Raw genomic sequence first — 21,020 nt, 5'->3', positions numbered from 1 at the left:
AGTTGTAGATTCTAAATAATGCACAAATTGATGCAACTCCTCTACTGACCCCTCCCATAACATAAAAACATCGTCCACAAATCGCACATAATAACAAAGATGTTTTTTTCCATCTGTGGACTGCATTAAAAATATTCTGGTGCTCCCAATAGGCAAGAACCAAATTCACAAAGGAATTCGTGCATGGTGTCCCCACTGCGATGCCCTTAACTTGTCTATAATAGGAGTTTTCAGACATAAAAATATTGTTACTCAATATGTAATCCAATAACAATATAACTTGTTGAATCTCTTCTTCAGTCAAAACTGAAAAATGTCTAGCATAACACTGCACTGCTTCAAAACCATACCCTTTTTCAATCACAGTAAACAAATTTATAACATCCATAGTTACAAAAATCAGACCCCTATGACCAGTATTAGATCCTAAGTAGTCATATAACCCTTGTAAGAAGTAAGCTGTATCCCTCAGTACAGTATCAAGTACTGCAAGACATCTCTTCAACTTGCATTTGACCCATATCAAGGCATTTTCAGTTGCCCATTGTTGCCCTGAGACAATTGGTCGTGGGGGGGGGGGTCCCCTCTAAGTTTTTGTGTATTTTAGGCAAGGCTTTGAATAAAGGTACTACAGGGTATTCTACATAAACAAACACATCATCTTTTATCGGTTTACTTAATTTGTATGCCACCAGTTTATCCTTAACATGTCTTATCACTACTGCTATTTCAAATCGGCATAAGTTGTTTATAAGTATTGGTATCACTCAACATGTTCAAAACTTTTAAGTGATACCACTGTCCATCTAGCACTACCATAGCGCCACCTTTATCCGCGGGTTTTATTTTTATTTCAGTATTACCCATAAGAGATTCTAAGGCTCTTTTTTGTGAGCTATTCAAATTAAAGTATGTAGTTCCTGATTTTGTTCTTAAATAATCAACCAAATCTACTTCACACAACTTCAGAAAGGTATCAACTGCTGTGGATAATGGTGGATTAAAAGTGCTAGGTTGCCTTAAATCAGATATATCAGATGCCTGTGAGGAACCAAATAACTTTATGTTCCTTGCAAACAATCTCAAATCTAATATCAATTCACTGTAATTTGAATGCATACTCAGAACAAAAAAAGACAGTCCCTTATTCAATATGTACATCTTATCAGACAAAACATACTTAGAAATGTTATAAACATTACAAGCATTATTGATTTCATTATAATTATGAGAACAGTCACCATCAAAAGTCACAGGGAAACTTTCCTCTGTTTCACATTGCGGTTCTGTGACGTGCTCCTCATGAAGCTCCCCTTCTTTTTCACAGGGATCGATAGAATGTGAAGAGAGTTATTAAAAGTTTTTGGTCTCGCCCCCAAAGTGTTCACAGTGGATAAATCCATGTTCGTTGTTTTGGGCACCAAGGTAGTAGACGTAGTAGCAACATCAAATGGCCTAACAGTTTCACTAATAGTAGAACAGAGCGGTGATGAACTGGATGACGTCATGCCACATTGGTCAGATCTGTTGCCATCCTTCCTCCCTCTGTTCTCAATATTTAAGGTGGAATGGTTTCCTCCAGTATCACTCGGCTGTACATCAGGATTTCTGGAAGCTGATGGGGTGTTGGTCACTCGTGTACACTGAAAATTGCCCCTACGCCAAGTGAAGATATGATCCTGGACAAAATCATTAAAATCTCGGGCCAGTTTCTTCGTTTTTATCTGTTGTAGTTTTAAATCATAGCTGGCAGCAGAGCAATACAGATCATTAAGCTTGAAAATCCTCCTTAAACAAAGGAGTTTAACTAAGGAAATTTTTTTTTAAGTTGGGATACAGGACTTGTTGAATTTAATTCTGGTGGCCACCAAAAAACAATTATCAGAAAATGGAAATCAAAGTTTAAACCAGCTAAACTTGAAGCAGTGACTATTGCAAAAGAGATAAAAGAACAGGAAGTGGGATCTTTAGAAATGGGTAGACATAAATTACATAAAAAAAAAGGAAATTGTGGGAACAATACATGCAGAAAAATGTTTTGGAGGAGGAATGAGGTTTTAGATAAGGCAGGAATTGAACAATTTATGATGGATTAATTATATTGTGTAGAACAATATATGTGATGTCTAATGTTTGTAAATGTGAATTTAATAAGATTTCCTTAATTTTATATGAATGAAAGTTTGGCAGTGTCACAAGTGATACTTCAATACAGGTGTTTTTTTTTCAGTATACAGATTAACTGTAATATAGCCACTTGGAACTTGATTTGGACTCAGTGAAAACAGAAATGTTCAAATCACCATAAAAGACGAGTGATATTTAGTTCATTTGAAGTTTAAAGTCTGACTAGGTATACTACTGGTGGACCTGCATTTTTTTTTTAAATAACTGCTTAAGTAAAACTATTCTACTAGAAACTAGATATTGGCCAAGACATTAAAAAAGACTGGAAAACTGATGGGAATATGCATGAAGATTAAAACATTTTTAAAGGCACATAAATTTGTGGAACAGTAAGATTCATCCTTAATACAATCATTTTCCAAAGCATGAAACAGAATGCTGCATCCCGTTTTGTTAGGTCTTATTTTCACATAAAACAATACACTTACGTGAAAATAAGACTTCTGTAAAAGTCATTTGGCTACAGCTACCTTCAGGATTATGTCCTTCCAGGCTCTCTCATGTAAAGGGTATGGATGCTGATGTTGTTTGGAGTACAGAAGTCTTCTGGGTCTCTGCTTCTGCCCCCTGCTTGTTCCACCTGCAGTAAAACAATGGAGTCCAGCAGAAATAAAACACCGTCACAGAACAAGCACTCCAATAACAGGAATATTTAACAAATAAGCACATTATTAATTTAATATTACTGTTGTTGGGATGCTCGTCTTGCGACTTTTCCTTTATTTTTTTTTTTGAGCATTGTGCTGATCAGCAACACGGAGGTACTTCCAACAGCAGCTGGACACAGAATCACATCATAACGCTGCCAGGCATGATGAAGTGATTAATAGTATGCAGGAGTTCCATTCCTGCAAGCATACTAAAATGTCTGTTTATTTTTTGTTTTACTTATGTAACTGATTTTTTTTTTTATTTTGAGGCAGTATAAATTTGGAGATCAGCTACTAGGTACATCCATTCAAGCTGAATGGCTTCTGACTTTGTAATTTGAAGCTTTGAACGTGATCTGTAATACACTGTTAAATAACAGATAAAGTAGTTGGTTCTGTCAGTGATACTGGATTATTATGACACTTTAGAATAGCATATACTGTATCGTGAAGTACGTACTCTGTAAAGAGAAATGCATCTGCTACCTCCAAGCAATTCCACATCATTAACTCTACATTCTACCTGGTTTGTGCCCATACATTTGAGGAAAATGCTCCCAAAGTCTGAAATTTCTTGACACATGGCACTCATGAAAAAAAGGCAGTGAATGTTTCTCTTGCTACAAGCTTTTGTTCCGATCCTCAATTGAAAAAAATATAGCAATACATTTGCTGATGAGTTTGATTGATGACCCCTAACTATATATGCAACAACTTTCTTTTATACCCAGGCTTTCAGTCTCATTAATCTAATTCAGAAATTACTTTGTCAGATTTGTGAGATGATGTGGATATGCAGTCAGAGCTTTCACTTATCCAATTAAAGCTGATGTATCTCAACATTAAATAATGAGAAGGCTAGTGCCTAATAGGTAGGTACGCACTGCATAAAACAGAAATCATACCTTTAATCTGAGCATGCTAAGGGAAAGTTCCTCTCCCTTTTATGTGCATAATATGTATATGTATGTATGTGTTTATATATATATATATATATATATATATATATATATATATATATATATATATATATATATATATATATATATTTTTTTTTTTTAAGCAAAAAAAATATAGGACAGCTCAATAAAACTGGGCTCAGTGACACTCACTTTAGCAAAACTACCTACTCAATGCAGTCTTCTTGAAAAAAAAAAATACTTTCAAGAAGTAAAACAAAGAAAGCATTTTGTTTTGAAGGCAGACTTCCCACACTGCCCAAGCAAGGTATTATACCCTTCAAATTTCCTACTACAGTTAATTCAAAGGTCACTGCATCTTTAAACAAAAAGACACTTCTCTGATTCAATGATCTTGGAGTAAAGGGACAGTCACAAACATTTTACATTTAACTTGCACTGGTTTTCAAAGTTAAAACTTAAAAATTCTACAAAACATACAATGAGGAAAGATGAGAATATACTTGGATCAGTAAGGATACACTCAGTAAAGTATAGTAATTAAAATTCACAAGACTTATGAACTAAGAAACAAAGACAGGAAAAACAACAAAACCTGCTTAACAGGCTATACAAATAAAGAGTATTTCAATATAGTAATTTAACAAATTAAACATTCCTCCAGTGAGCATTCTATGTTTCACCAAATTAAGTACAAATGAAAAAACTTCTAAACAAAGTCTTTCACTTAGAGGCCCACCGTCAGGAAAGTAGTAAATTAGACAGGTGAATCCGGTAAGAAATACATGTTTACCAGATGTTTCAAAGCATGCCAGGCTCTTACCACCAGAGCAGTGAGAAGGAAGAGACACAGAAGATCAGAAACTGCTTACGACTGCTGGGACTTAGGTCACATTGGTCTTCATAAGTGAACACAAAAAGCTTAAAATTAGATATGGCTGCTAATGGAAGCCATTGAAGATCTTACAGCAAAGGTCTCTATCAGCAGCAGGAACACCCAATTAGAATCCATTCAGCAGAACACTGCACCTTCTGGAAACTGCCAGAAGTGGTGTCAATAAACCTGAGATGAAAACTGTGACAGTGCCCTACTCAAACATTATCATAATGATAGATCTGCAAGAGGAAAGTCCATCCTCAACCTCTGAGACCTATGTCAGCCAGATCCTCTGCCCATCATGCATCATACAACTCCCCCAGTTCAAAAGTGCAGAAAAAAAGATTACAAAAAACAGAAGGAAAGGTAGATGAGATGCAGTAAGAGTTGGATGATGAGCAGAGCGTATACTACCAAAGACGGACCATCTTCTTACAGAATTATCATTATGGAAAGTACAGAACTTTCATACTGCTATGAAGAGGTCCATCTTTGGTAACCTCTAGGACAGTGTCCTCAGCTCAGGGGCATAACTCTCCACTATCAAGATTTTTGGAAAATGTCCAGATTTTTGTCTCCTATTTTGAGTCGGTTTCTCAAAGTTTTGCTATTCTGGCAAATTAAAGAGGACTGAAGTATCTAAATAATGCCAGACATTTGAATTTCAGTCTTCAGAACCTTCAGCAAATTCACCCTAATGCAAAGCCTGCTGTTTTATCAACTTTCTCAGTCTACAAGAGCAATATTTAAAAAGTGGTCTATTTTGGGCATTTATCCCCACAACATCTATAGCTTTTTTCAGATTTTCTGCTCTAAGAGGTTGAGACTTGTGCTCTGGGCAGTGAATCTATGACATATTTGACTAAGGAATAACAGACAAAAAAAAAAAAAATTAGTATACACCCTGCAGTAGGTTCCATAGTTTAAGCCAAACAGGAGCGTACTGCCTAACAAAACTGCAGCCATTATTAAAAACAGAAACCACTATTAGTACAATACATGCAAAGAACATGCTTTCTTCACATTTCTAACTTCTGTTTCTGCTTTTACTTTACAGAGTACAACACACTGCCAATCTAAGCTCCTGTACTTAGTCTGACATTTTTTAAGCTATTTTTAGCATACACGACTGCTTACTGGGGATGCTCAAAATTACCATGACACGCTGGATAATTTTATTAGAAGACTGTTGCCAGTTTGCGTACAGAATGAAAAAAAAATTGCCAACACTGCCTTAGCTAATCCTCTTGGATGGTCGCTCTAATGAGAATAAACCCTTGAAAACAGTAATCGTGAAAGAAGACCCACACCTAAAAATTACATCTGCTTATACTGCCTCATGAGTGGGTTTAGGGATAACAAGGTTGTTGATGCATCAACTTCATTTAAGGTGGCTTTACAGGAAAAAAATATTCTAAAGAAAAAGTACAGTTTTGTACCTACCATAAATGTAGATATTCGAAGATCCACATTGCTGCAGTCCTTACTTATGGGTAGTCCACTGTCCCCTGGTCGCCCGGACACAAAAGTATTAGGCTGGCGTCGGGTCATGGGTGCCTAGAACTGACATCTTGCCCCAGATGTCAGAAGGCCCTAACCAGGCCCCAAACAGAAACAGGATAAAAACTCCCAACCTGTCCAACAACAAACAAACAACAAACAAACTAAACCCAAACAAACAGCAGAGGGGGAAGGAGGAGGGTAAATTGGACTGCAACAATGTGATCTTTGAACATCTACATTTATGGTAGGTACAAAACTGTACTATGTTCTTCATCTCACATTGCTGCAGTCCTTACTTATGGGTAGAATCCCAAAGCAACAGGACAGGGAGGATGGCAAAATCATAAAGCATTAGGGGCTGCTAAGATGCCCTGTAATATTGCAGTGGCAAACCCAGCCCTAGATTTAGAATAAAGAGGAAGGTGGTAATGTTTAGAGAAAGTATGTACTGAACTCCAAGTAGCTTCTTAGAAAGGCAGTAGAAGTGGCAGTAGCCCTAGTGGAATGAGGTCTAATCCCAGCCGGAACCTCCTTACCATGATGGGAATAACAGAAAGAAATACAACTCCCAATCCATTTAGAAATAGTTTGTTTTGACACAGGTGTACCCTGAAAACCCAAAGCAAAACAAACAAACAACTGCTGAGACTGTCTGAACTCCTTGGTTCTGCTCAAGTAATAACGTAACTGCCTGTGAATATCCAAAGTATGCAAAATCTTCTCCCCTTTATTTTGGGGGTAGGCAAATGAATAGTTTGATTTAAAGCCACACTAGAAACCACTTTAGGCATAAAGGAAGGATTAGTACATAAAGATACCCTGTCCTTATGAAAATTAGGAAAGGCTCCACTGCCATAAGGGCCTGTAATTCAGAAACCCTTCTTGCAGAGTAATGGCCAACAAAAGCAGTCTTCCATGACAAATACTTTAATTCGGCAGTAGCTGCAGGCTCAAAAGGTTGTAGAGTAAGTTTTTCCAACACAAAATTGAGATCCCAAGCAGGAGTAGGAGCTCTACGTGGGGGTCTAATGTTCTTTGCCCCTCTAAGAAATTGCTTAAACACAGGATGAGAGGATAAAGGAGGATCACAATCATAGTGAGCAGAAATGGCTGCAGCATGAATCTTTATAGAGAAGAAAGACAAATCTTTGTCCAATAACTCAGTAAGGTATTGAAGAGAAGCACTTAAATTATCCATTTATCTGCGTAAACTTTCCTGGTACTAGGCCTTCTGGCCTCCAAAATAACATTCAAAACTTGTTGTCTAGAACAGAATATGCCAGGCTGTTAGATGCAGAGACTGAATCCTGACATTGAGGAAGTGACTGCCCTCCTGAGACAAAGATGTGGAATTAAAGGTAGAGGCCATGGAGGCTCCCTCACTAAACTCCTCAGAAGTGGGTACCAGTGCTGCCGAGGCCAATCGGTGCTATCAGAATCATGGCTGGCTTGTCTTGTCTGGCTTTCAAGAGTACCTTGGGAAGGAGAGGCAGAGGTGGAAAGGCATAAACATGAAGACTGCTCCAACTGAATGACAGAGCATCCACCTTCCAAGCTGTGTGATGAAACTTTTTTGTGCAAAACTTTGGCAACTGGTAATTTAGTGGAGAAGCGAACAGATCTATGTCTGGAGTCCCCATAACACTGTCAACTGCTGGAATACATGAGGATCCAATTTCCACTCGTGAGGATCCACTATTTGTCTGCTCAACACATCTGCTAAGGAGTTCTGTGCTCCTGGCAGAAACCTTGCCTGAAGATTGAGTTGTAAACTGAGAGCAGTCTCCCACAAAATCATCGCTTGCCTGCAAAGAGGGTATGAATGGGTTCCCCTTGCTTGTTGATGTACCACATGACAGTTGTGTTGTCTGTTTGAATCAACACCTGCCCTGGATGAAGAAAATCCTTGAAAGCCATTAATGCAAACTGGACTGCTAACATCTCTTTCAAGTTGATATGCAAATGTTGAAGTCTGACAGGCCACGTGTCTTGCACCCATTTTCCATTGAGGTGTGCTCCCCAAGCCTTGTCCGAGGCATCTGTCGTTAAAATCTGTCTGGTCAGGTCACAGAGAGTCCCTTGTTTAGGTGACATTCCTGAGCCCACCACAAAAATTCCTTCTGAATGCAAGGTATTATCTGAATGACAGTGTCTAGATCTTGGCAGTGTTGTGTCCATACATTTTTGAGATACCATTGAAGCTTCCTCATATGCAGTTTGGCATTGGGAAGCACCAGAATACAAGATGCCATGAACCCCAAGGCTTGAAGGACTGTCCTTGCAGTCAGCCTGGACTGTAGAGACATTTGATGGAAATAAAGAGAAAGGCTTCTTTGTTTGTCCGGGGTCAAAAAGGCCATCTGGGAAGCTGTATTCAGTCTCACACCCAGAAAGCACATGTCTTGAGAGGGTACTAGACTGGACTTTGTTTCATTCACAGAATACCCTAGGCATCTTAACACTGCCATCACATACTGTAGATGATGAAGAAGTTTGTCCTTCTCTTGAGAAATAAACAGGCAATCGTCCAAATAAGGATAAATCTGAATTCCTCAACCTGAAAAAGGCTATCACTGGAGCCAGAACCAGTAGATAAGCCAAAGGGCAATGCAGAGAACTGATAATGTAAATTTCAGGTACCTCCTGCAACTTGGCCTGATAGGAACATGAAGATAAGCCTCTTTGAGATCCAGAGTTACCATCCAGTGATCTTTTCCCAACAGAGGTAAACAGCATCTTGAACTTTGGAATGTCCAGGTAAGTGTTGAGGATAGATAAATCCAAAATTGGTCTCCATGTGTTGGAACTAGAAACAGGCGAGAATAAAATCCTAGGCCCACTTCTGACAGAGGAACTGGCTGTATAGCTCCTATTTGAAGAAGTAAAGAAATCTGTTTGTGAGCCTCTATCCTTTTGAGAGGAGGAGCGTCTGGCATACCTTTGAAAGGAGGTAATGTATGGAAATAAAACTTGTAGCCTCGGTTTATAATGTCCAACACCCATTTGTCCTGGGTGACCAAAAGCCAATTTTGCTTGAAAAGTGCTAACTTTCCTCCCAAAGGAGCTGCCAGGCAAGAGGAATCTGGCAGCTGGAAATGCAGGTCATTGGGTCTGTTTGCCTTACCTGCAGACTGTGCAGGCGAACTCCATGTTCTAGGTCTGAAGGAACTCTGAGCTCTGCCCCTACCACGTCTAGATCTGCCCCTAGACTGAGAATCAGAAGAAGGATACGTCCATCCTTTAGCAGGCCAATTTCTACTAAACTTTGGAGGTTGCACCTGCAAAAAATCTTTAACAGTCTGCATAGACTTAGCCTTGTCCTCCATTTTCTTTAATACAGACTCCACAGGAGGACCAAACAAAACTTCAGACTGTAAAGGAGCATCCAGAATTCTAGTCTTAACATGCTCTGACAAATTCTGATCCTAATAACTGAACCAGTGGCTAGAAGAAGCCTGTACAGCATCAGAGCCACACTGCAAAGAATGCTTGCCCACCTGTTCAGAGACATGTACCAAATCTTGCAATTCTTTACACTCTATACCCTCTGCTAAAGCATCCACTTTAGATATTAGCTGAGAAAGGAGGAAATTTTGATATTTCAACATATGAAACTGGCAATTTAAAGCCCTCATTTTATACACCTTCTTACCCCATCTATCCAAAGCTCTAGCCTCTTTATCTAGAGGAACCGGATTTTTACAACAGAAGCTCTAACACAGGCCCCTGACTAATGGTTTCTGGGTCTGCTCTAGGACTTTTATACAGATACTTATGAGCCTCAGGCACCCTGTAATACCTGTCGGGAGGCACAGAATCTGGATTAAGGGAAGCCTCGAGAAAACATCTTGAACAACATCCAAAACTGGAGGAATAGCTAAGGGCCTATGCTGTGGTAGAAACAAGAATTCCCTAAGCCTTTTCCGGGAATCAGAGAAATCCTGACCTTCCCACTTAAAATGTTCCCTCATGGAATGTAAAGTTTCTGAAAATGAAAAATCCTCAGGGGGAGAAGCAGAAGGAGTGGAATCCTCTGCATCAGAATCGGAATAAGTAGGAAAATCTTGCATGTCTTCCACAGAAGACTCTGAATCATCTGAGGCCTGTTCCAAACTTTCCAACTCTGTCTCTACCCTGGGCCTCTTATCAGGAGGGGGCATAGAACCCCTAATTAAAGTAATCAAATCTTCTGCCATTTTAAGCATGTGCTTTTTAGGCACAGACCCTGAGGAACCAGGACTTACACCAGAGGAAGACAAAACAGACCTGCCCTTAGAATGAGCCTTAGAGATAGTCGCAGAAGGCCTAACCACCCTAGCTACAGTAGGGAGAATAGTAACCTGAGAGGCCCCTTCAGCCTGACCTGACTCCTGAGAGGCCACCTCTTGCAAAATCAAAGTTTCCCCCTGAGTTTCAACAGGAACTGGTCCACCTGCTCCCCTGTAGCCTCTAAAGGACCCGGCGTCGAAGCGGATGAATCATCCTGCCTAAGCTTTACAGATTTGTCTCATATTATAATTACACCTTTGGCCAAAGACTAACCTAGCGCAATCTAATCTCCGTTTTATAGTGCGCTTATTGAACCTAGCACAAAACAGACACCCTACTAATTAGGTGCTCGGTCCCAAACAAGGTATACAAAGCGAGTGGTAATCCCTATTTGGTATCTGTTTCCCACAAGAAATACAATTATTCACTTTTTCTGACATCCGGTAAATAACTGAGGCAAGAAAAAACAAAAATACTCCCAACATGGTATCGGTCAAAAATCTCAGAAGCGCTGCTTCTGCATCGGACCATGCGGCAAAAGACTGAGGATATGACGTCGGTCATGCGCTTTTATACCCTGGCGCTCTGATGAAGGACAGCGGACTACCCATAAGTAAGGACTGCAGCAATGTGAGATGAAGAACATCCACCATGTAAACAGACTAAGCTTAAGGACATAGTCCAAAAATGCAATGCTGTTGGATAACCATCTAGAGAGGCTGTGCTTGAAAAGATTCTTGTCAAATTTTAGTTTAGCAAAGGAAACACAGCTGGAAATCCTTGTGGAAATATTTAGTTTTGTTCATTAAAACCTAAGATACCTGTGTCCATCCGCATAGTGAAGTAAATAGTCACCACTGTTGGAATATTCTCGCAAAAACATAGGCAAATGGGAAGACTTATTAGCCTCCCTCACAGCTTTGGGCATAAAGGCTGAAAAAATTGTGCGTGTCACTGTTTAACACGTCAAACCGAAGGTCTTCCAGAGCAAAAACTTCAGCTCAGCTTAAAGAAGGTTAGGTTCTGTAACATCCAATAAATATCCTTGGGAAAGACAGGATCCCTGACAGGTGATCTTACCTTCAATTTCCATGTAAAAAATCCTTACAGACCTTTGAGGAAGTCGGAAAAGTGGATTGCAGACTAGAATGGATTTCAGAGCTGGCCACCAAAAGAACTTTAATGGTGGAATAACCGGTACTGCCATCAATGCTTGCAGACAAATAACTGAGGACCACTGGAAAAAGTACAGAAAAATGCCTCAAACCTTTGTTGCTTTCCCAAGGATGACACCAAGTCCATTGGTTTTAGTATTTTTGGGTGGGTGGCCACTGGGCAGAGTAGATAATAGAAACTACCCGTTCAGAAAGGCTGGACCCCTCCGTATCATTGCACCTAGAGATGTGAAACAGGATCTTTCAGAGAATAAATGTCCAGATGTAATTTATTAGTAAGGCGAGAAGGCAGTGTCCAAGAAGGTCATAGTCTTACAACTTAGTGACGCAAGAAAGGCCAAAGAAAAGAAAACCTAGTCTTTATAGGGAAAAGATGCTATGATGAAGTGATTAACATACTGTGCATGAGTTCCACGCTGCATGCAAACTAAAATATGGTTGCTTATTGTTTTAGCTCTAGAACTTTTTTTTTTTTTTTTTTTGAGGCAGTATGAATTTGGAGATCTACTACCATTCAAGCTGGATGGCTTCTGACTTTGTAATTCAAAGCTTTGAACTTGATCTGTAATACACTGTTAAATAACAAATAAAGTAGCTGGTTCTGCCTGTGGTACTGATAACTATGACACCTTACATATACCACATCATCAAATATCACTCTGCGATGACAAATGACCCAGTAACTCACAAATTGCAGGTCATTAACTCTACACTACACGGTTTGTGCCTGGACATCTGATGCACCCATGTCTGACATTTCTTGATACATGGCACTCATGAAAATAGGCACTGAATGTTTCTCTGCTACAAGCTTTGTTCAGATCCCTAAATGAAAAAAAAAAACAAAAAACAATACTGACATATTGGCAGTCAAGTTTTATGGATGACCACTAACTGTATACAACTTTCTTTCATGCCCAAGCTATCACAGTCTGATTATCCAGATTCAGAAATTACTTTGACAGGTTTGTCAGCCAAAGTGGATATGCACTGTCAGAGATTTCATATAACCAATTCAAACTGATGCATCTCACATTAAATAATGAGAAGGCTAGTACCAAGTGCCATACAGGTAAATAAGCACCGGATAAAGCAGGAATCTTACCTTTTGTGTCACTCTTGTGTCCTCTTCTTCCCCTTTCTTTTCCTATGTGCATAAAAATATATATATACATGTTTAAAAAAGCAACAAAAATGTGTCAGTTTGTTAGTGTACTGGGTGTAGGACATCTCACTAAACCTAGGCTCAGTAGCACTCATTTCAGCAAAAAGTACAGTTGTGTACACTTACCATAAATGTAGATGTTAGAGTGTATTCACTGTTGCAGTCATCACACTTGGGTTATCTGCCTGCAGGTTAGCCCTCAGTCGGCCCGAATACCAGAGAATTAGCATTTCTGCATCGGTTGCTGTCACTTCACGACTGACGTCAGGTCGTCAGTGGTATAAAAATGGGCAGCAGACACCATTACATCAGTTTTTCTTGCCCCAAATGTCAGAATCCCCCCGAATAGGGAGCTAAGTTATGGTGCAAAAACACCACCAGTAAAAAGTAAATACCAATAGCCCTGTAAGTGGTGAGTAATAGACCGAGGGAAGAGTGAGAGGGAGCTGGAGGTTGGGAAACCAGGACTGCAACAGTGAATACACTCTAGCATCTACATTCATGGTAAGTGTACACAACTGTATTATGTTCTTTGTGTTTCACTGTTGCAGTCATCACACTTGGGTCGATTCCCAAAGATGATGAAAGGGTGGAGGCAATCAACAGTTGGGGCTGGCTATAATGCCCTGCAGGACTGCTGTTGCAAAACCCACCATGGATTTGGAAAAGATAGGCAGGTGGTAATGCTTGGTGAAGGTGTATACAGAACTCCAGGTAGCAGCTTCCAGAATGTCCCTGGTAGTAGGTAGTGACTCCCCTGAGGAATGCTGTAGAGGTAGAAGTTGCCCTAGTGGAATGTGTTCTGCCCCCCTGAGGGTTGGTTTCCCATGGTGTTTGTAGCAGAAATGGATACAGTGTGCTATCCATTTGGAAATTGTTTGTTTTGAAATGGCCTTGCCCCCTGCCCCCGGTGCAAAACTGACAAGTAACTGGTCAGATTTCCTGAAGGGCTTAGTCCTATCAAGGTAGAATTGAGCTGGCTGTGCATGTCCAAAGAGTGCAGGATCCTTTCCCCTTTATTTTGAGGATTATGAAAGAAGGTTGCCAAATGGATGAATTGGTTGAGGAGGGCCATACTGGACACCACTTTAGGCATAAAGGAAGGGGTAGTCCTGAGGGAGACCCTGTCAGCATGAAAAATAATGAAGGGTTCCACAGCCATAAGTGCTTGTAGCTCAGACACTCTTCTAGCTGAATTGATGTCCAAAAGCAAGGCTGTTTTCCAAGAAAGGAATTTTAACTCAGCTGATGCTATAGGATCAAGGGGGGGGGGGGGTGTGATCCACTACAAAGTTAAGGACCCAAGCAGGGGTGGGTGCTGTTCTTGGTGGCCTTAAGTTGTTTGCCCCTCTCAGGAACTGTTTGATGAGAGGGTGAGAGAAGAGAGGTGGCTCAGTGCTGTAATGAGCAGAGATAGCAGAGGCATGGATCTTAACGGAGAAGGATAGGCCTCTGTGGAGTAGATCTGCTAGGTAATCCAGGATTAGTGGTAAGGAGGGCAGTGCTGTGTCCTCTCCTTTAGACTGAATCCAGGAACAATACCTTTTCCACTTACCAGCATAGGATTTCCTTGTACTGGGTCTTCTGGCTTCCAGAATAACATTCTGCACCTGACTGCTTAGGCTGGTCACTGGGGGAAGAGTTCAAGGAATAAGCCAGGCTGCAAGATTCAGGGTTTGCAGTTGCAGATGCAAGATCTGTCCCTCCTGCTGAGTGAGGAGGGTTGGGATCTGGGGTAGGTGCCAGGGTGGCACCAGTGACAGGCTGCGCAGTAGTGGGTAACAGTGCTGGTGTGGCCAGTCCGGGGCAATCAGGACTGCCCTTGGTCTGTCCTGTCTTATCTTCAGTAATATTCTTGTGAGAAGAGGCAGAGGGGGGAATGCATAGATTGAGAGGTTTACCCACTGGAAGGACAGGGTATCCAATTTCCAGGCCCTGCTGTGAGGTGTCCTGGTGCAGAATTTGCTGAGCTGGTGATTGTAGGGGGAGGCAAAAAGTCCACATCTGGGGTCCCCCATTACTGGGTTAGAAGGCTGAAGGTGATGGGTTCTAATTGCCACTCATGTGGGTCTAGGAGATTTCTGCTTAAGTCATCTGCCAGTGAGTTTTGTTTGCCTGGCAGGAATTGAGCTTGCAGATGAATGCATGTCCAAGGCTGTGTTCCACAGGGCCATGGCTAGCCTGCAGAGTGGGTAAGAGTGGGTTCCCCCCTGACTGTTGATGTACCACATAACTGTGGTGTTGTCGGTTTTTATTAGCAGGGGTCCTGGTGAGAGAAGGAATCTGAAAGCTGTCAGAGGGTGCTGAACAGCTAGCATCTCTTTTTGGTTGATGTGCAGGTGAATTTGGTTTGGGTTCCACTGGCCCTGGAATCCACTTGTCATCCAGATATGCCCTCCAGGCATAGTCTGATGCATCTGTGGTTAGGGTGTGGGCGGCATGGGGTTGAGTACAGGGAAGTCCCTTGTTATGGTTGCATGCTGCTGCCCACTAAAGAAACTCTGTCCTTAGACAAGATAATAGGTAAGACGGTTTCCAGGTCCAGAGAATGTTGGCACCAAAGACTTTATAAGTACCACTGAAATGTTCTCATATGCAGTCTGGCATATGGAATTAGTAGAATGCAAGAGGCCATGAATCCTAGGGCCTGCAGGATTTTCCTTGTGGATAGCTGGGTTCTGGTGGCCATTTGAGTGAAGTAGCCTGTCAGATAAGCTTGTTTTTCTTAAGTAAGGAATGCCATCTGGGATGCTGTGTCCATGCTTGCTCCCAGGAATACAATCTTTTGACTGGGAACTAGTTTTGACTTCTTTTTATTGAGTGTACCTCAGGGAGGTTAGACGATTCTTTAAAAATGTCAGGTGCTGCAACAGCTTTTCCTGACTGCTTGAATCAGGAAATCGTCCAAGTAGGAGTAAATTTGAATCTTTCTCTGTCTGCAATAGGCAATGACTGGAGCCAGGCATTTTGTGAAGACTCTGGGAGCAGTGGATAAGCCAAAGGGAAGTGCAGAGAACTGATAATGCATAGATCTTGCCCTGAAACGCACATATTTCCTGCATGAGTCCCGAACAGGGATGTGCAGATAGGCTTCTTTTAGGTCTAGTGTGGCTAACCAGGCATCTTTGGACAGCATAGGAAGAAGTTGCTGAAGGGTGAGTATTTTGAAGTTTGGTACCACCAGGAAGGTGTTTAGAATGGAAAGATTTAGGATTGGGTGCTAAGTGCTCTCTTTTCTGGGTACCAGGAAAAGTCCGGAGAAAAACCCTTGACCTATTTGTTCTGCAGGAACAGGTTGAATTGTCCTTATGGAGAGCAGGGACTGAACTTGGTTTTGTGCCTCTGCCCACTGGTTTGGAGGAAGGTCTGGAAACTCTTTTGGGGTTGGCATTGAGTGATGGCATTGAGTGAAAGTAAAATTTGTACCCCTGGGTTACAATGTTGAGGACCCATCGGTTTTTGGTGATAGAGGTCCAGTTTTTTGCAGGATGGGCAAGTTTTCCTCCTAGGGGCACGAAGCAATTGGGCAGAGGTGAGGAGTGGAGTTGAGAAGTCATTGTGAATTTTTTTCCATAAGGGGGTGGCTTAGCACTCCTGTTTTAGAAGTGGAGGCACTCCATTGCTTAGATCTCTGCATACCAGGAGACTGTAATCTGGGGGTCTGTTCCCCCTGGGTCTAGTTTGAGATGGCCTTGAGGGGGCTGGAAAGGACCAATGTTTTGAGGGGCAATGCCTGCTGAATCTTGGAAGCTGCACTTGCAAAAAATCTTTGACTGTTTGCACAGACTTAGCTTTTCTTCCATCTTTTTTTAGAACCTCTTCTGGTTTGGTGCCAAACAGATTGTCCTTGTTCAAAGGAGCGTCTAATAATTTTGATTTGACATGGTCTGGCAAGGCCTGCTCCTTAAGCCAAGCATGTCTTCTCAGTACAGAACCAGTGACTGCTGCCCAGCAAGATGCATCTAGGGTGTCAAAGCCACACTGCAAGGTATGCTTGCTGACTTGGCTTGCAGAATGCATAAGCTCTTGTAATTCTTTGTTTTCTGCACAGTCTGTAAAGGTAGATAATTTTTGCTTAATAAGTTCCATAATATGTTGCTGGTATTTCAGCATATCAAACTGGCAATTTAATGCCCTAATGGCGAGAGTTGCAGGGGTGTATACTTTTTTACCCCATCTGTCTAAAGCTTGGGATTCCATGTCCGAAGGGGTGAGATTCTTAGCTGTGGTTGCTTTTATACCTTTAGGCCCCTGGGAAATGACCTCCGGGTTAGCAGTAGGATTTTTGAAAAGAAATTTGTGAGAGTCAGAGACTCTGTAGTACCTGTCTGGTTTCCTTGGAGCATTGGGTAAAGTATCAGGAGTTAGACTGAATTCCATAAAGACATCATCCACAAAATCCAGAACTGCAGGGACTGCTAAAGGTCTATGTTGTGGCAAATCTAAAAATTCTCAGAGTCTCTTCTTGGACTGAGGATAATGCTCGCTTAAAGTATGTAGGGTTTCACCAAAAGAAAAATCCTCTGGAGGGGAAGCAGAGGGAATGGAGTCCACTGTATCTGAATCCTCATAAGCAGATAAAGGCATGTCTTCATATTCAGAAACCTGAGTGTCGTCGGACTCTTGGTCTGTTAAAGCTGATGGGGACAGATCTCTTTTCCTCTTAACAGGGGAAAGCTGGCTTCCCCTAATCAGCATAATCAGATCTTCTGCCACTTTAAGCATCTGATGATGTGGCAAGGAAGCAGGTGCTTGAGTTTGGGTCGTTTTTTTAGGTGTAGCTTGTACTCTTGGCCTTAGAAACTTGGTAGTTTTAGACAGAACTGAAGACGTGAAAGTAGTAGTTGGTTTAGGTCAAATATTGGTAATGTGAAGAACTTTCTCAGAAGCCGGTGCCTGCACAGCAGCTCCGGACCCATCCAAAGTAGAGACATCTGCAGGTTCTGTAGTCAAAAAAGTGTCTCGCGGCATACCGGACTCCGAACGGGTCCCGGTAGAGGCCTGCGAATCCATCGAAGTGGGCATCACGGGCTGCGAAAGCTCCTGAGTACCAGCGAACTGGCGACTAGCTTAACGGAAGCGTCATCGGCAGTTTTGGATCTGTGTGGTCTGTCTCTGTCTTTATCCTTATGTTTTTTTTTTTCAGAAGATCGGTAGTGGGTTGGCTTAGCGAAGCCATTTTGGAATACGGAGATCGAGAGCGAAAGTATTTAGCGTGTGTGGTATTTGCTTTCCACAGGCAAGACAATTGTTAACTTTTTCTGACATCGGTTAGAGCAAGAAAAAAGGATCCCCAACAGGGCACTTAGCTTTAGAAGACTTCGGGATGATTCAATTCGGAAACGAAAACTCAGGTAGTGGCCAACCGGCACTCGTGCGAACTGCTTCTGCTTCGGGCTCGGCAAGAAAGATAGATGCAATGGCGTCAGCTGCCTGTTTTTATACCACCAACGACCTGACATCAGTCCTGAAGCGATAGCAACCGACGCAGAAATACTATGTCTCTGGTATTCGGGCCGAGTGAGGGCTACCTGCAAGCAGATAACCCAAGTGTGATGACTGCGACAGTGAAACACAAAGAACATCTACCCACTCAGCAGTCTTCTTGAAGAAAAACTAGTTTCAGGAAGTAAAAAAAAAAAAAAACTATTTTGTTTTGAGGGCAGACCTCTCATATCACCTAAGCAATGGATTATACCCTTGACATTTCCTACTATAGTTAATTCCAAACTCACTGAATCTTTGGTCAAAAAGACACTTCCTAAAGGGACAATCACAAAAATGTAACATTTAACTTGTATTGTTTTTCAGACTTTAAATTTAAACACTCTACGAAACATAAAAAGAGGAAAGATGAGAATATACCTGGATCAGTAAGAATACACTCAGTAAAGTGCAGAAATTAAATTTCACAAGAAGTATGAACTAAGAAAACTAAGGCAGGAAAAACAACAAATCCTGCTTAACAGGATATAAAAATAAAGTATTTCAATACAGTCATTTAAGCAATTAAATACTGCTCCAGTGAGGACTGTACGTTTCATCAAAATAAGTATAACTGAGGAAACTTCTAAACAAAGTCTTTTACTCAGAGGCCCACAGTCAGGAAGGTAGTGAATTAAACAGGTGAGACATCTGGTAAGAAAATACATGTTTACCAGATGTTTCAAAGCATGGCAAGCTCTTACCACCAGAGCAGTGGGAAGGAAGAGAGACAGAATATCAGAAACTGCTTACGACTGCTGGGACTTGGGTCACACTGGTCTTCATAAGTGAACACAAAAAGCTTAAAACTAGATATGGCTGATAATGTAAGCAACTGAAGATTTGACAGCAAAGGTCTCTATCCGCAGCAGGAACACCCAATTAGAATCCATTCAGCAGGACACTGCACCTTCTGGAAGCTGCCAGAAGTGGTGTCAATGAACCCGAGATGAAAACTGTGACAGTGTCCTACTCAAACATTAAGTACTTATCATAATGATAGATCTGTAAGAGGAAAGTCCATCCTCAACGTCTCAGACTTGTGTTTGCCAGGTCCCCTTCCCATCATGCATCACACAACTCACCCAGTTCAAAAGTTCAGAAAAAGAGATAAGAAAAAAACAGAAGAAAAGGTACATGAGCAGAGCTTATACTACCAAACACGGACCACCTTCTTACAGAATTATCATAAATACAGTTGTGTACCTACCATAAATGAAGATGTTTGAGTGTATTCACTGTTGCATTCATTACACTTGGGTTATCCTGCTGGCAGGCTACCCGCAGTCGGCCAGAATTCCAAAGTCTAGGTCCGGCATCGGTTGCTGTCACCTCTTCCCTGATGTCAGTGCGACAGGTGTATAAAAGAAGCCAACGACACCATTTTCCTCAGTTTTTCTTGCCCCAGATGTCAGGTGCCCCCAAATAGGAAGGCTGCAAATAATTTTGCCAAAAGGCATGCATGCAGTAAAATAAACATCTCCTTCATTTACCAGCAAATACACCACAAAGGTAGAATGAAATAGGAAAGGACAGAAAAGTCCCAGCAAAGAAAAAAGGGGGATGGTGAGTGGGTAACAAGAAGTTATGTACTCACCATAACGTTCGATGTATTTAGTCCATCTCGCCTCACATTCTTACCCCTGGGTTCGGAGCCGAATATCAGCTCCGACTTGGCCCATTTACTAGCTCAAAAGTCTCTGATTGGCTGGGCTAAGAGGGTATCCCATATTACACTGCTTTGCACCCCCAGATCTAGTTTGCTGCAAAAAACTCAGTTATAGCATACATAACACACATCCATACAAACAGATTATCCAAACAAATTAATCAAAGGAACTCTGCAAGACAAAATTTTACCTCCAAATCCTTCAGGCAGGGGGAAGGCGGGAGGGTAAGTAAGAATGTGAGGCGAGATGAACTACATTCATCGAACGTTATGGTGAGTACATAACTTCTTGATGTTATGTAGTCCTATCTCGCCTACATTTTTACTCATGGGACAGCGTCCCTAGCACCTACAACCTGGGTGGCTCATAGGAAAATACTCCTGAGAACTGAGGAGCCAAACGAAGATCTGCCCCTGGAAACCACGTCCAATTTGTAATGAGAGACAAAAGTGCGAGGAGAAGCCCAAGTGGCCGCAGCACATATATCATCCATCGACAATCTAGCTTGATAGGCTGTGGATGTGGAGACAGCTCTTGTGGAGTGGGCTTTAGGCGGAAAGGGCAAAATTTTACCTGCTGTGTGATAAATGAAGGAAATACAGCTGGCTATCCATCTAGAGAGTGTGACCTTGGATACAGGAGAACCAAGCCAGTTTTCGGAAAAGGAGACAAAGAGTTGTTCAGATTTCCGAATATCTTTTGTCTGATGGAGACAAATGTACATAGACAGTTGCGCTTCTAATTGGTGAAATCTGAATTCTGCCTTGTTGGAAAAATTGGGGAAGAAAACTGGCAGCTCAATAGACTGATTTATATTAGACAGGGAAGCCACTTTGGGAAGGAATGACAGGTTTGATCTAAGGGAGAGACTATCTTTATGGAAGATCAAATATGGGGGTTTGATGGAAAGTGCTTGGATTTCGGAGACTCACCTTGCTCAAGTGATGGCTATTAAAAAGGCTGTTTTCCATGTTAGAAACTTTAACTCGCAGGTAGCTGCAGGCTCGAAGGGTGGAAGAGTAAGGACTTGAAGAACAAAATTGAGGTCCCAGGGCATAACCGGTTGTGATACTGGGGGACAAAGCAATAGGGTACCTTTCAGGAATGCTTTAAATAGTCT

At 41.5% G+C, this 21,020-nt stretch overlaps 1 long non-coding RNA gene across 1 annotated transcript in view; it reads right to left on the bottom strand.

The window, feature by feature from the left end:
• The window catches only part of LOC122812875, a 164,204-nt gene that overhangs the window by 21,415 nt on the left and 121,769 nt on the right, over positions 1-21,020 (bottom strand). The window contains exon 3 of the long non-coding RNA XR_006366596.1: positions 12,687-12,728. This is a non-coding gene — a long non-coding RNA (uncharacterized LOC122812875). The remainder of the gene's footprint in view (positions 1-12,686; positions 12,729-21,020) is intronic.

This window comes from Protopterus annectens, chromosome 10.part0 (assembly GCF_019279795.1).
Source record: "Protopterus annectens isolate FY-2018-M chromosome 10.part0, PAN1.0, whole genome shotgun sequence".
Lineage (NCBI taxonomy): Eukaryota > Metazoa > Chordata > Ceratodontiformes > Protopteridae > Protopterus > Protopterus annectens.
The sequence above is the reverse complement of the archived record's forward strand: the minus strand, read 5'-3'. Positions and strand labels throughout refer to the sequence as shown.